Source organism: Pinus tabuliformis, chromosome 1_2, assembly GCF_031772625.1.
Source record: "Pinus tabuliformis cultivar Carrire ecotype Pingquan chromosome 1_2, CPIR1, whole genome shotgun sequence".
NCBI classification, from domain to species: domain Eukaryota; kingdom Viridiplantae; phylum Streptophyta; class Pinopsida; order Pinales; family Pinaceae; genus Pinus; species Pinus tabuliformis.
Genome location: NC_142298.1, coordinates 1,008,232,601 through 1,008,249,780, shown reverse-complemented (window position 1 = coordinate 1,008,249,780; position 17,180 = coordinate 1,008,232,601). Strand labels below are relative to the sequence as shown.

Here is a 17,180-nt window from a genome sequence, read left to right as displayed (position 1 = left end):
TTAAAAATTATAATAAATATATTAAATTAAGCAACATTATAAATAAATTATTTTAATAATCTTTATACTATCTAAAAATTCAAAGACTCTTCAATTTACATATTAATTAGAAATTCACTTTGCAAATTAATTAGAAATGTCATATTTAAATATAAGTTATTTCATGTTATAAAGATATGAAATATCTATCTTTATAAAACCAAGATACCAAACTAAGAAAATCACCATATGGTATTGAATTGTTAGGGAACATAAATTTATTTACATAAATAATTTCTCAAATAAATATTTTACATACTATCATAAATACAAAAATAAATGTATTAACAAATACTTTTAAATTTTAGCATATATTATTTTAAAATGTCAATTTTTTATTAATAAATTGGTCAATGCAAGTCATTCAAGCAAATTGGCCATTAGTAGTGAGTATTATTGCTTAGTTTAAATAAGAATAAAAATAATTAAAATATTAATAGTTTTGTTATTAAAATTCTTTTAAAAATCATAATGACACAAATCATTATTATTACCCTGCTGTGGCAAAGAATAATAATAATAATATCTTTTTCCATTATTTTTCCATTTATATCATTATAATATTTTAAGCTATATTTTAACCAACTTCTCTATATTAATATTTCATTTTAATTTTTGTAATATCAATATAATATTTTAATGTAAGTATTTAAAATTACCATTTATTTCGATTTGTAAAAACTTTTGTATATTGGAGCATTTACAATTATTGAACTTAATCATGTTAAATACTCTATAGTCACGAACAATATATGAAGGTTTATGCAAGTAATTTAATCTCCAACATGTGCTACCGTAATATCCAACTCATGGCAATAAGGTGTCTTTGATTTACTTGCGTAGAATGGCAATAATCCATTATAGAATGATCGAATTTGTTGTGATATATTTTTTTTTAGGCACAGGGTGAATCGGTAACTGCCACACCTAATCTAAGGAAGATCCAGGATCAATTCTCATAGCTGCCACTATAACACCAAGAGTACATCCAATAACCTGCAAGAAGATATACTAATTTCTTATGATTTTGGAAAGAGCCAAGACTCACGGATAAGGGGAGTCTACTCCTTGAGCTGCACACCATAGCAAGATAATATACTCAATGTGATTTGACCCCTGACCTCATGGGTTTCACCCAACGAACTCAGCTGCCACACCACACATCATTATATTGTTGTGACATCATTTAACATATTGGTCAAAACATTGAAAGTTGTTGCCGTTGGGAGGCGTTTTCTCATTTCATATGAGCTAATTCCATATGGATGGGGCCAGGGTGAAATTCCAAAATGAAGTGACACCAGTATTTTATTGTGAGTTGTACTCTAATTATTGCTTTTTATAAATAAAATTGGTATAAAAAAATATTTTATGGTACAACAAATTACATATTTTGTGGTAAAATATAATCATTGTAAAATAAGAAGTGAACCAATCAAAATTGAAATAAATATATTTAAAATTTGGAAAAAAAAAAAAAATCAAAAGTAAACATTAAATAAAATCATTTAATTTTTGATAAATTTAAAATTAATATCAACATCAATATTTTTTTAATACATATTACCCTTCTGTGACAAAGGAATAATAAGGAAATGCATTATCTGTACACAAGACACGATCACCATATTTTATGTGGTTATAAGGGTTTTGATTGATCGTAATAATAGTATTAACTCACTGGTGGTGTATCATAATACTACTGCGGTTCATCATAAAACCACTATGAAGCTTCTAGTTAATGAGTGTAAGCAACATTGAGGCCTACTTTCATGGGATGATACATTGACCTTTGGGCCACATGACTGTCATCTTATTAAATGTGTAGTCAGCTACCACCTGCTTTGTGATGTTTGTTAAACATGGTGATCGAAATGTCTTGGTATAATATTGATAGTGGGGATGCATTTCGGTTAGTTTGGAGTAGCTACTTGTGGCCTCTTCATAGTTGCAGTTCCATTTCCACACTCAAAACTTGGAACCAAGATCTATAACTTGGAATTTATGTGTTTCCATGAATACAAGGTCCTCTCTGCTATTCAAAGGTTGAATATGTGTATATTGAATGTTCCAAGCTATGATAACATTTGTTGGAGCTCTGGTTGCATCTACATGAAGAATGGCTTCTTCAGGTTAGTTTTTAAATTTCCTGAGTGGTTTGTAATGGTTTCTTATCAATAGTATTTTAATGTTTGTATACCTTTTTTTGAAAAAAATTCATGGTAGCTTTGTAGGGTTACATTTTAGCTCTGTAAATAATTTCTTTTTCAACTTATATAGATAGGATTTTATTTCAAAAAGATACCACTAGTTATATTTTATGAAACCCTTATAACACATTTTTTTCTATAGAGTTTCCTATATTCTTGAATATAAATATATATTTTGTAGGTATTACAATGTTTTTTTTAATGTTGTACTTACTCTCTCTCGAAATGCTTTATTCGATGAATTCTGCATAGTTTTCCTCTTCAATCGAAATTACCATATTGTTTAAATTAAATGTTCATTTCAAAAGAAAAGCAAGGTCACTATTGCATATTCCATAAAATATATTTTATCATTACTCTTTTCTTTCCTACTGCAAATATTCTCTACGTATGTGTTATTTTTGGTTATGTTTTGTATATATATTAGCCCATATATGTGATGCTATATATTTTTTTTAATAGAACTTTAAACCAGAATTTTTGGAGAAACATGTTATGGGATTTGCCAACTCTTTTTGTGTCATAATTATCTTTTGAGCTTAGGACTATTACGTAACTAGATCATAAAGCAAAGAAAAGATAGATCAACAACTTGAAAATAAGCCTCTTCAAGGGGAACCCTCTTTTTAAATCACATAAATTAACAATTCTTCAATGATACAAGTGACAAGACCTGTATGATATATATAGGAGTCTAAAGGGTCACAATATAGTCAGGGCCTACATAACAATAATAATGTAAGGGCACAACCAAGGCAATAGTGGGCTTTTATGGGGCACAACAATAACAATGTGGGGATTACATGGGGCACAACAACAACAATATGGGACCTACAATGCTATTATAGGGACCTAACATGCCCCTCACCTTAAAAAAGGTTTTGTCCTCAATACTTGAGTATTTTTAGATGTTTCTATATAAAATTCTCATTGTCGCATGTGAAATCTTCAATGGGTAAGTTCTTCCACTTTTATGAGGTACTTTGAAATTGATCAATCCCATGGTTGTCGGATTTTTGTTTCCATGACTGCTTCAAGCTATAATATGATTTTTCCTTCCTCATAAAGTTCAAATGATATTTTTTGAAGTGGGATCTTGTCACATATAACCTTCTTTAAGCATGAAACATGGAAAACTAGATGTACTCAAGAAGATGCAGGTAACTCTAATTTATATGCCATATTACCAATATTTTGCAACACCTTATAAGGAACATTGTACTTGGGTGACAATTTATTATCCTTCTTAGTTTTCTTGACATACATTTGCTTATATGATTATAGCCGTAAAAATACCCAATCGCCTACATCAAAGCTTATTTCATTGTGATGTTGATCTTCCTGTTGTTTCATACAATTCTACGCCGGAGTCAATTTATCCTTTAAGAGATAGAGAACTTGTTGTTGATTCTCGATGTGATCTTCCATTGCTTGAACCTTAGAATTTTCTCTTAAATACAATGTGATGGATGGTGGATGATATCCATAAAGTGCCATAAATGAGTTCATTTTTGTTGCAATATGGAAGGAAGTGTTATACCACCATTCTTCTAAAGGTAACCACCTGACCTGTTGTGTTTGTTTATCATATAGAAAGAAAGGAAGATATCCTTCCAAACATTTCTTCACTATCTCTTTTTTCCCATCAGATTGAGGACAATAACATGAGTTATGAGCTAATTGAGTACCAAGACAAGAAAACAATTTTTTCCAAAAAATTTCACCAAAAATGGGATCTTTGTCACTTACAATAATATTTGGGTTTCCATGTAGCTTTTGAATTGTTTACATAAATGTCGTAGAAATTGTACTGGCTTTGAAAGGATGAGATAATGCACAAAAGCGTGAATACTTGGTAAATCTATCAACTACCACCATGATGACACTCTTTCCTTTAGACTTGCATAAACTTATGATAAAACCCATTGATACTTCCTCTCAACACTGACTTGGAATGGGTAAAGGTTGTAATAAACATCGGGCAAGTTTTTAAAAATCCTAAGTGACCTCCTAAAGGAGAGGTGTGCAATTCCAAAAGAATATTTTGTTTTAGTTGAGGGTTCTTATATAGATATAAGCAATGTTTGTACCATAATGAATCACTTTTCCAGATAAATGTATCAGATGTACTGGGATCTTGCTATAACTTTTGAATAAGTGTCCATAACTCTTTGTCATTCTTCCATTCATCCCTTGCTTTAGTGATCAAATCAAGTTGGATAATAGAAATGTCACAAAGAAATTATTCCACATCCTCATCCCTTATTGAGAGTGCATATGCAACAATATTTTTCTACCATTTCTTGTAGATGATTTCGAGATCATAACCCAACATATTTGTGACCCATTTTTGTTGCTCTTCTAAAGATAATCTTTGTTTCAAAAAGTATTTAAGACTATCATGATGTATTTTTACCTTGAAGTGTTGTCCCATTAGGTAAGGGTGCCATTACTTTAGGGCATGTAGTATTTCCAACATTTCCTCCGCATAAATAGGCTTTTGCAAATACCTTCTCTTGATTGGATGAATTTTAAAAGAAACCGGTCTTCCTTTTTTTATCAAAACAACACCAATTCCATTTCCTGCAGAATCACATTCCACAATAAAGTTTTTGTGAAGTCTGGCGTACCTAAGATCGAAGCTTAGCACATTGATTCTTTAAGATGTTTAAAGCCCTTAGTTTCTTTTGGAGTCCACAAAAATACATCTTTCTTTAGTAATATTGTTATAGGTCCTTTTATTTTCCCATAATTCTTAACAAACTTGTGAGAATATCCTGTAAAACTGAGAAATCCTCAAATATGCTTTAGGGTTGTGGGGATCTTCCATTCCTTTATGGATTTAGTTTTTTTAGGGTCTACCTTAACACCATCATGAGCTACAATATGACGTGAATATACCATCTCTTGTACCCAAAGAAACATTTGAAGGGTTTTGCATACAATTGTTTCTCCTCCACTAGTTTAAGCACCCTGCCAATATGTTGAACATGAACTTTCCAAGACTTGTTGAAGATTAGTATATCATCAAAAAATATTAACACAAATTTTCTATGAAAGGGTTTGAAAGTGGAATTAATCAACCCTTGAAATGTGGAATATTCATTGGTAAGGCCAGAAGGCATGACCAAAAAATCATAATGACCTTCATGACTTCTGAATACCATTTTTAGAATGTCCTCTGTATTCATTCTAATTTGATGATATATGGAACAAAGATCCAATTTGTTGAAGTAAATTTCTCCATGTAATTCATCCAAAAATTCATAAATGATAGGGATGAGAAATTTATCTTTAATAGTGAGCTTATTAAGATCTCAATAATATGGACACATACACCATGATCTATCCTTCTTGTGCACCAATACTATAGGAGAAGAGAAAGAACTTTGTCTAGGTTGAATTATACGTGCCTCTAGAATTTCTATAACCATGTGTTCGATTTCACTCTTTCGGGAAAATGGATATTTGTAAGGTCTGATGTTTGGAGGAACTCTTCTTGCAATCAAGTGAATAGCATGATCATGATAATGAATAGGTGGGAGACGTTTGGGAGTCTCAAATACCTTGGAATGATTGTCTAGGACTCTTTGGGGATCTGGAGAAAGGGATAATTTTGATGTTTGAACGTCTAGCAAACATAATTATGCAATTACTGATTAGGATCTTGGGGAGGGCCCAAAGATCTTAGTAAATGCCACACCAAGAAAAGAACAAAAATAACCCAAACTAGAAGAGTAAATAATAAACCAACTTTTTTTAGATCAGAAAATAATAGTAGCAACTACATTGCGCTAGACCCTACCCCCTCTTTCAAAAAGAGGCTCATTATTTATAAAAAAAAATTAGTTACATTACCATGGGTAAATACCATGGATGGGAAAATACCATGGATGGGAAAATACCATGGGTGGATTTCCATTCGGATCATTACCATAGGTAAATACCATGCGTAGATTTCCATTCCGATCATTACCGTAGGTAAATACCATGGGCAGATTTCTATTCGGATCATCCCTCGCTCCTTAAGATGAAATGGTCCCCATTGCATGAATCTCCCTCTCGAGAAGATTTTGTCGAATATGAGTTGTGGATGACCAAGTGTTGGCGAAGACAAGTGTTTTGTATAGTTGACCCATAACTCAGGGTTTGTGAATGACCCGTAACCATGATGAAGGAAGAGCCAAGGATAGATATACCCTGTAATGCTAGTGGGAGAAATGTGAGGTAGAAAGTGTGTGAATAAGAACATGGACTTCGTTGGCAAAGGGTTTTTTGTGGCTGGCCCATAACAATGATGAACAAAGAGTCGAGAATAGAGATACACTGTAATGTTGGTGGGCCAACTTTGAGGTGGACAGTGTGATCGAGCAAATGGACTTCATTGGCAAAGGGTTTTGTGTGGTTGACCCATATCCATAATGAACGAGGGTTCGAGGGTAGAAATACCTTGTAATGAACCTCGAGATCACTTGTCAATCTATCCGGCAGAAATTCAGTGGCTTATCTTTGTAAATTCTCACCATCCAATAAGATGATGTAAATACTTTCGCACTCAAATTTCACATTTTTTATTCCCATTTTGAAAATATTTAGGACTTCAACCGATCTTGTGCCATAGTAGATATCTTCTTGATCATTGTTGTAGTGCGTAATAACCCCAAATATATTTTGTTATAAGTCAAAACAAATTCTACAAGAACCCCAGGTACCCCAGCTACTAAATGCATAGCTAGAAAGGCAAAATATAAAGCTCCAACATGCCTTGTCTGGCTTGTAAACAAATAATGTACCAAGAAGTATGATGCCTGAAGTATGCCAAATGTACTTGGCCAGCTTAAGGAAAATGATGCAAGAGATTTAGCAACACAACCTGACACCAACTACACAATGCTGTGGTTTTTGAGCTAGCTCGCCATGCCTACAAAAACCGAAAACCATGCTAAAATGTCCCAAGAAGAATTCTCAATCAAACAGTCATCCAAATCCAAAACACCTAAAAGTAATAGAATAGATAGACCAAACATTGCTGCCACGATGCTTGCAATCCCAACTGCATCCCCAAGAACCCAAAGCAAAACTGCAAAAAGCATCGTTCCAACCATATCCCATTCATTTCTTGACACAAGTCCCATTTCCTGAAGCCTTTTTTATTTCAAGGTATTTTTCAGAATTTTGAAATTCTCAGCTGAAAAAGTTTCTTGGTTTGCTTTACATTATTATCAGCAGCTTCACTCCCTCTTGTGATAAATTCCAACTTTGGTAATGGCTGCTGCTTGAAATTTTATTGGAAAGGTCGAGTGTGAATGGAAAGTAGGCGTTGTCTTTCCCTCTATACAACACTCAACCACCTTCTCATTCAAAAATTATTATACATAGACACGACATGATTCTTGATTTTCAAGTCCTCGGTTGAAAGGTGTGGAAGCCCCTGATTTCTCATGCGCTCTTCGGCCATGCCTAGCACTCGAAATCTTGACTTGCAACTCGAGATTGACATTTGTTGAGATGCAGGGTGCCACCGAGAACAACATTTCTCACTAGATTAGAGGCTCCTAAGAACCTGGGATGGGATGAGAGCGGTGTGGACATGTCGGGCTAGTGATGAATAGACATATATTTGTGCACCTCTTCCACAACCATATCCTGCATCAACGCCAGCAGGTCACTGCTCACAACCAGTGGGTTGAAGCCACATGGAGACAAGTTCAGAACTAGCATTAGCATGCTTTCCACCATTGACTTGATGGTGGTGCTGATTCATTCCACCATTGCCTCGTCCACTCTCATGTATTCTACCACCGGTGGAGTACGAATATTGTTATTATCTGTGCTATTATTGTGAGAGTCCTTTTGAGTGGACGACTTCAGTGAGGGGATCGCGGGATTGAGTCCGGGTAGTGACAGGCTCAGCGAGGTCGGCGGATTGACACCGATTGCGCCAACCGTTGTTTCCTATAGATTTGCAACGGTTTTCTCAAATGAATCGAAAAGAGATGCGATGAGCATGGGCCTGTACAACATGCATCCCGATTCCCAGCTCTACTCTTAAACCTCGACCTCGGCTTCAACCTCGGGGCCCTTCTCTATTCCTAGTTCTTCTAATCTCTTCAGTCGCTTCGAGTACACTTCCCAACTACTACAATCGTTGTCTTCCAATGAACTCCTACCATTGTGGGAGAAGCCATCGTTGCTCTGCTTTCAAGTAAAGTCTAAGCTATTTATTTCTTCATCCAAGTGGACAACGATTCCCTTATCGGGGTCCTCTGGAGCGTGCAGATCTAGTGTCTTTTTTATCGTGTTGTCGGTGCGGCCAAGGAGGGATCGGGCAATCGTTGCCCATTTTTTGTTGTGCTATGCATGGGCCTACAGAATAGCGGCATCCTCGGAGGGGGTAAAAGGTGTGTGCTCCACTTGAGGGCAAATATGATTTTACTATAGTAGCTTGCACGATTTCCAAGATTGCCCCGGGATTCCTTTACTTATCAGGGTCGAGTTCCTCGGCCTGTATTTCTGAACAAGCCTCTGCAGTGATGCGTCCTCCTCCTGGCTCCATGGCCCCTTTATCCTATCCAAATATTCTTCAGACAATCTCCCATTGCTAATCGGCATAATTATGCCACTTTTTTAGAATCAATGAAACTCAAGGAAAAAAAAATCACCTTTCACGCCAATGAGATTCGAACTCCAAACCTTGGGGTACTACCACTTTATGTCGACATTTCTTAACTAGAGAAGCTAAGCCAGCTCAAACTGGACACCATGTAGATTGATTCGAGTTTCGGTAGCACAATCCTTGGTGGTGTGGGGAGCAATCTTGGTTCCTTCTACCATAGTCGCGTCAAGCCCATATGGGGAAAGTGATGAAGCTATAACCAGTGGCATTGAGGTTAACACGCTGAGAAATATAAATATGAGGGATGCCCAAGCCCTGAGCCTTGTGGAAGCTAAAGCTACCATCGCCATGGACTATTTTGTATGAGAGATCAATATTCTTACCCTCACTCATCTTGGAAGAAGGATGTGGTTGATCACATAGATCTGTAGAACTGGAAAAAATTATGTTAGGAAACAACGGGAGGTAATTGCCACACCAAGAAAAGAACAAAAATAACCCAAACCATAAAAGTAAATCATGAACCAACTTTTATTAGATCACAAAATAATAGTAGAAACTACATTGTGCTGGACTTCCATTCAGATCATTACCATCCGTAAATACCATGGGTGGATTTCCATTCAGATCATTACCATCGGTAAATACTATGGGTGGATTTCTATTTAGATCAATTACAGCTCATTCTTATTTCTTCAAAATATTTGTAATGACATTAGAGTTAATTATCTTCCCTAGTCTCCTTGTGATACCCATTAATTTATTTTATTTTCCTTCTTAGAAAAAATTCAAGAAAAGTTCTTGAAAATTAAAAGTTATTGTTCCCAAAGATTGTAACCATTAGAATCCTAATACAACATCAACACCATCCATTGGAAGGGAAATCATTGGAGTATTTATTAAATATTCCCCCATTGTTAGCTTGATATTATGGCACTTGCCGAAGCAATTTATAGTTCTTCCATTTGAAACCGCCACTTAACACTCCAATGCTAGATATATAAAGAAATTTAATTCCTTGGATATCTTACAATGAATAAAATTATGGGTACTACTTGAATCAATCAACACTATTACCTTTTCCTTCTTGATATATCTTTCTATCTTGAGAGTGTGAGGAGTGGTAATTCCTACAAATTCATTACAATATATGGTTGGATTCATTTCTTCTTTCTCTAGGGTTTGTTCTTGGTGTATATCTTCTTCTTTTAATGTTTCTTGTTCCTTTTATTCCTCCTCTTCACAATCTGTGTAAAATAATTTCTTCTCAACACACTTATGACATTTAGTGTAATTTCTATCACAACTATAATAGAGCACTTTTTCTCCTATTTCGTCCAGTTGTTTGGGTATCAGCCTTGTAAGTTGCATGAGGCTAGGAGCAACAAGACTTCCATGTTTATAGTTGTGAATGGTAGACCTCCTTATTGCTAAAATTTTGCTTTCAATTTTTCTTGCCACTCTAAATGTGGTTTCCAATGAATTAGGTTCACAAGAGAGAACCTCATGTTGGATGTTATCCTTTAAAGTCCTTATGAAGACATCAATCATATGCTCCGCTATAATATCAAGTACTTTGATATTCAATCTTTGGATGTCCTCAATGTGCTCTTCCATTGAACCCTTTTGTTTGATATTTATCAATTGGCTAAAGAAGGTATTTCTCTTTGTATCCGCATAATGTGCTAACAATTCCTCCGTAAAAATTGTCCAAGTGTCAATTGATTTACGAGAACAAAGTCATCAATACCACACAAATTGATTGGGTTATAAATATAAAGATGCAATGTGTATTTTTTGTGTGTGTGTATCACATCATGTAGATCAAAGAATCGTTCCATCTCTAGTATCCATGTGACTGAATCCTTGCAATCAAACTTTCTCATATCGATCTTTGGAATGTAGTGAGTCTTCAACCCAAAGTTAAAATCATGATTCACATTCCTTTTGTTCTCATCATGATTTTCATAGATTACCTTATCACCATTAGGAAACATTTCTTGTAGAAACTTGGTCAAACCTTCCATGTATGCTTTTATTTTTGCCTCTAAACCATCCATATTAACATTCATTGAATCATCTTCAACTTTAGTTACTCATTGTGAGAGTGAAAGTTGTTGCACTTAGTTCTGTAATTTTGATATATCTTGTTGCATTTCTTCTTCTTCACGTGTCATAGTAGATACGTTTTAGGGTTTAATAGGTGTAGAATTTTTTTGTTTGGGAGAAATTTTGGACAAATTGACGGTATCTATCTTTCACTATTCCCTTTGAATTACTTAAATATTTTTTTCCAAACAAAAATAATGAAATTTTAAAAATACACACCTTTTAGAACCTTTTGAGCTAATCTTAAATTCACAAAATCTTAAATTCACAAAAATCCGTATTACAAAGGACATGCAAAGGAGCTAATATTAAATTCACAAAATCTGTATTACAAATTCTCACCACATTCTATGCAACAACACTTGGTAGGGTCGAGTTGCAATTCAGTTGGAGTGGGTTTTTGGTGGTAGCCTCTCGGTGTGCCATCTCCCGAAGGAATCAGAAAACAAATGAGACATAAAGGGAAGCCAAACAAAAATTTAGGGTTTTCTCTGTAAATCTCCAACAACGGATCGTAGGAAAGCACCATTACTGTCAGTCTCACATTGTAGAGACACCTTGTGATAATGACGTGACCATCATGAGCTGGAAAACTCGATGTGGACACATCATTCAAGGTACAATGTATTGGATTTTGAAAAGCCGTGGGATTCCAAAAATATAACCATAGCCAATAAATTGAAATGTAACTAAGCTATGAATCCCTTTTAGATAATTCAACCTTATGTTAGTTATATAAGGTTCAAGCGCAAGAAAATCAAAATGAAAATACGACATCGAATCAACAATTTTATTCAGTAATGTCAAATCAAATTCAACGAGGTGTGATTCACAATACTTAGCAATCACAATCCTTAGCCATAAGGGCTTATGTATCCATGTTCCCTGAAGTAAACATTGCCATTAAGTTATATTAATTCCTTACGAAGTAAAGTGGGTAGAACAAGTACTAGTGATGGGGATTAATGACTTGAAGGGGTATATGGGTAAGCCTAGACGGAAAATACCTTATAGAAAAATTCTCTTAGCATTTATAATGAAGTCAAAAACAAAAGACTTAATGTCTAAAGAAGAAACACACCTAGGCAAGGATAATCAATAATTTTAGGATGCCAATTTTCACAAGCCAGATCAAGTTTAGCACTATTTCATAAAATCTTAAAAAAATAAAATAAAATTTTACTAAGGGATTAAATTTAGGTCCATGGTAAATAAATCCCAATTATTAAAATTGATATTCTTAAAAGTATGGAATTTATAATCTTTATAGGATATAGATAAATTTTAAATAATTTAATCACCATTTAAATTGGTTTTTTTATGTATTAAGTTCAAAATAATATATATTTTAAATTTCATTAAATATAATTATGAAATTTAAACTAATGTTATTTTTATTTCTATTTATTATTTTAAATATATTGAAAATGTGTATATATCAATTTCAAAAAAATATCTTCTAATTTTTATATTTGATTTTTTATTTTGTCTTTTATTCTGTATATTTGATTTAATTAATCCTAAGTTATTAACACATTGGGAGGTGTTCTATGACTTAGTATGAAGGAGATGTGGCAGACCAATATGAGGGAGTTGTTGTCACATAACATTACATTTAAAAATAAACAAATAGTACTTACATAGCAACATAAATTCTGTAATGGAAAAAAATTAACGTGACCATTAATAAATTACTTCAATTTACATCATAATTTTCCATTATTATAGAAAAAAATAAAGTAATTGAAAGTAAAAAAAATGGTTTCTTATGATTAAAATACAATAAAAATACAATTTCTTATGGAAAAATAATACTTAATATGTAATTTCTTCAATTACTTAATATGGAGTTCATAGATGGGTACATAAACATAACATTATTGATATTACATGATGCTTAATTTCTTTTACTCTCATTTGATATATAATATTTAAAAAATTAAAAATGGTTTAGTGTTAGTCATATTAAATAACATAATTTTGTGTTAGTAGAGAAAATAAAATAATTTAATAAAAACAAAATCTTATATTTTCACTTTCTGTTTTGAAATTTAATGTGTAATTTATTCCATTATTAATATGCATGAATATGTGATATTTCAAAAACATTAATAACTTTTATATATATATATATATATATATATATATATATATATATATATATATATATATATTCACTTGTGCTTCACGGATACCCATGGTCACTGGGTACTCATGAATAATATCTAGGGTGTGTTAGTAGAGATATATAAAATAACTTAATAAAAACAAAATCTTATATTTTCACTTTGTGTTTGAATTTAATGTGTAATTTATTCCATTATTAATATGCATGAATATGTGATATTTCAAAAACATTAATAACTTTTATATATATATATATATATATATATATATATATATATATATATATATTCACTTGTGGTTCAAGGATGCCCATGGTCACTGGGTACCCATGAATAATATATCTAGGGTGGACCCCACCTGAAGGGGATCATATTTACTTGACCTGACCCCAAGAGCTTTCGGGAATTGACATTGTGACCTCCCATGTGGCGAGGCCCAGACTTGACTGATTGAGCTAACCCTTGGGGCTTATATATATATATATATATATATGTGTGTGTGTGTGTGTGTGTGAGTGATATAAAACAAATGAAAATAAATAAATTTGTTATGGTTAAAATATTTTATTAGCGTGTTGTTAAAAAATAGAATAGGTCCATGTTAATTCCAGATCTATCAAAAGTTTAAAATATTCAAATTTCTAGAAGTGTCTTTTCACCCTTGGTAGATTCGGAGTTAAAGTCTAAAGGACTCAAATCTCTAGAAATATCTTTCAGCCCTTGGTAGATCCCGAGTTAAAGATTGATCTACAGTTGTGATAAGTATTAAAATTTACTTAATTGAAATTTCATAAACCTATTTTATTATATCTATTCAAACTAATTTAAAATATTTATGTTTAGTTTTATTATATATTTTAAATACAATATTTTGATATTTAATAATATAATTAATAAATTTGTTAATGTATATTAAAAATAATATATTATGATTTCAAAACCTACCAATTTTAAATAATTATAGGGAAGGCATACTATAAACATATTATATTTTAAATGTAATATTTTGATATTTAATAAACATATTTTCTTATATCTATTTAAACTAGTTTCTATTTTATTATATAATATTGTGATATTTAATAATTTAATAATGGCCCACGGGGCTTTGGATTGATGGTGAATGGGTGCGTTGTTAAGGCACTCCTTGCGATAGGTCACTGGTTCAATTCCCCGTGGGTACTTAGTTTAGTCTTAACCTAGAAAAAAAAAAAAAAAAAAAATTAATAATTCATTTATTGATGTATATTAAAAATAATTTGTGTGGGATTCAATTAGTGTCTGTTACCTCAACTAAATCTACTCACCCAATACATGTACTAGGTAGATCCACTACCTAACGTGCAAAGTGTTGAGGGAATTGAACTTGAAGAGATCATTTCATGCTAGCTCCACTCACCCAATACTTGTACCCAATACTTCTACTAGGTACCCAATACTTGTACTAGGTAGATCCACTGCCTAACTCCGGAAGTGTTGAGGGAATTGAACTTGAAGAGATCACTTCATACTAGCTCAATCAAAGAGCCAATACTTGTACTAGGTAGATCCAATACCTAACCCGGAAAGTGTTGAGGGAAATGAACTTGAAGAGATCATTTCATGCTAGCTCCACTCACCCAATACTTGTATTATGTACCTAATACTTGTACTAGGTAAATCCACTGCCTAACTCCAAAAGTGTTGAGGGAATTGAACTTGAAGAGATCACTTCATGCTAGCTCAATCAAAGAGAGGGAATTGAACTTGAAGAGATCACTTCATGCTAGCTCAATCAAAGAGAGGGAATTGAACTTGAAGAGATCACTTCATGCTAGCTCAATCTAAATCAAGAGATCACTTCATGCTAACTCAATTTCAATCAAAGAGCACTTCAAGAGATCACTTCATCACTTCATGCTAGCTCAATCAAAGAACTTAACCTCGAAAGTGTCGAGGGAATTGAACCCATGACCTCTCAATAAAAAAAGATATTAACAACAAGAACTCGACCAATTAAGCTAACACTTAGAACTTATATTAAAAATAATATGTTACAATTGCAAAACCTATAAATTTTAAATAATTATGTTGAAAATGTTATATAAGGGCATGTTCATCCAATGACCTTTGTCGTCTATCTAGACCCTATTGAAAAAGTACATGTGTTTGCTCTTTTGTTGTCAGCGCACTGTCAACACACAAACATGATATGACGCTAGTCAATTAGATGAATAATGAAAATCAAGAGAGGACGTGCATTGCTTTACACCAGCTTCACCATGAATAACAAAACTCTCGTTCAGATCTTTCACTGTGGTTTTAATGCATGCCAACAAAAACTTGTTTTTGAAGAAACCTTGAAGAAGTTGAGGCTTAAGCCTCTTTTAAACATTCACGCTAAAGAGAAATTTGATGCCTTGCACACTCGAAAGGTGCATGGCTCACTCAAAATGTCCATGGATTTGATCTAACATCTCTAGACATGAGGGAAGATCACTTCAGAGGATGTACATTTTGAAGCCGAATCCCTTAGAAATGATTTTCTTAAGTTCCAAGAATTGTGTAGAGGTGAGTATACAAAGCTACTAACAATTGCATTTAGTCTCAATCACTCCTTGAAATTAAAAATTCCTAAACCTATTTAAACTCAGGATATGAGTATTCAACCCAAGGTGGATACCAAAGGCGAAGCAAATGCCTCCCCCACACTAGACGAACTGAAACCATGTTTCCCCCACTAGCCATCTCCACTCATGCATGCAAAAAAATGCGAACTTCCCAACACATCACATGAGCAGTGGCGAAATCCCACAGAGAAAACAAACCCTCCACATCTCAGTCGTGTACCCTGCATTGGCAAACAAATGTTACAGAACGTTCACACGCATGTGTACGCTCAGTTATTTCGTAAATAGAGGACAAAGTTACATGAACCAATAGTGGTAGAATGCCCACAAAGTTATTCATATTAACCTTATACAACATCTTCTTCCAAGTCCTGCAAGGCTTCTGGATGTGGTGGAGTTCATCGATGGTCAAATCCGTGGAAGCTTAATCTAACATGACCACTACTCCATTGTAGACAACCTCTAACTTGCCATATCTCTTGTTTTGCATGTCACTCAATCTTCCCAAGACTTTGGAGAGGGCATTCTTGGTCTCTTGAGGTGGTAGAACCATAGAATCCAAGCATGGTAATAATACCATACCAGTCTACTTTGGTTGTTCGACATGTTACCTGCAATAAACAAAAAAAGAAGAGTAAGCTCAATTTATTTACGATAACATGGGAAACTAAACTATAGTTGTCCACTTTGTGACCTGATAGTAATAGTCCACTCGCCATAACCACAAGGTTCATTCTAGATTTTTCTCGGTTAGTGATGAATGCGGTTAGTGATGAATGAAAGCTGTTGGAATATAAGCAGTCCGTTAATTATTTTTTTAATTACGATTTTTACATTTTAAGAGTTGAAAATAGAAAGCCATTGCTCTCTATGTTTTTTGCGCTAAGTAAGTTGAGATGAAACGACTAGGACTAAGGTAAATTAAGTTGAGCCAAGCTTTCATGAACTATATGAAGCAATGTTCTGTGAAAGGCTATATGAAGAGAGACGCAAGACCCACGACCTAAAAGCAAGTGGTTGTTGTTTTCCAACTCGTCACTTGAAGGCTTGAAGTAACTATTCTTGATTTTTTGAGAGACGCCAGACCCACGACCTAAAAGCAAGTGGTAGTTGTTTTCCAACTCGTCACTTGAAGTCTTGAACCAACTATTCTTGATTTTTGTTACTAACCATTTAATACATATTGTACAATTATTTAATTTATAAAATTTATATTTAGCGTTGGCTAAATTTTTTTTTTTGGTTAAGTTGGTGAGACATGTTAAACAAATAATTTCTAGGTTAAGTTGGTGAGATATGTTAAACAAGTAAATTTTTTAGGTAATTCTTATTTTATTAAAGTATGGAGGCTTGGTTTACAAATGCGTGAAATAGGGGTAAATTTTAGAAAAAAAAAAAGAAAATGTGAAAATTGAAAAACTATCCATAGAAGATTGGTCTGGAACACATTAATCTAATAGGTTTTGCTAGT

At 33.4% G+C, this 17,180-nt stretch overlaps 1 pseudogene; it reads right to left on the bottom strand.

The window, feature by feature from the left end:
• Positions 1 to 7,709: 7,709 nt before the first annotated feature.
• LOC149209505 (transcription factor MYB77-like) lies at positions 7,710 to 8,861 on the bottom strand (annotated as a pseudogene).
• Positions 8,862 to 17,180: the final 8,319 nt, after the last annotated feature.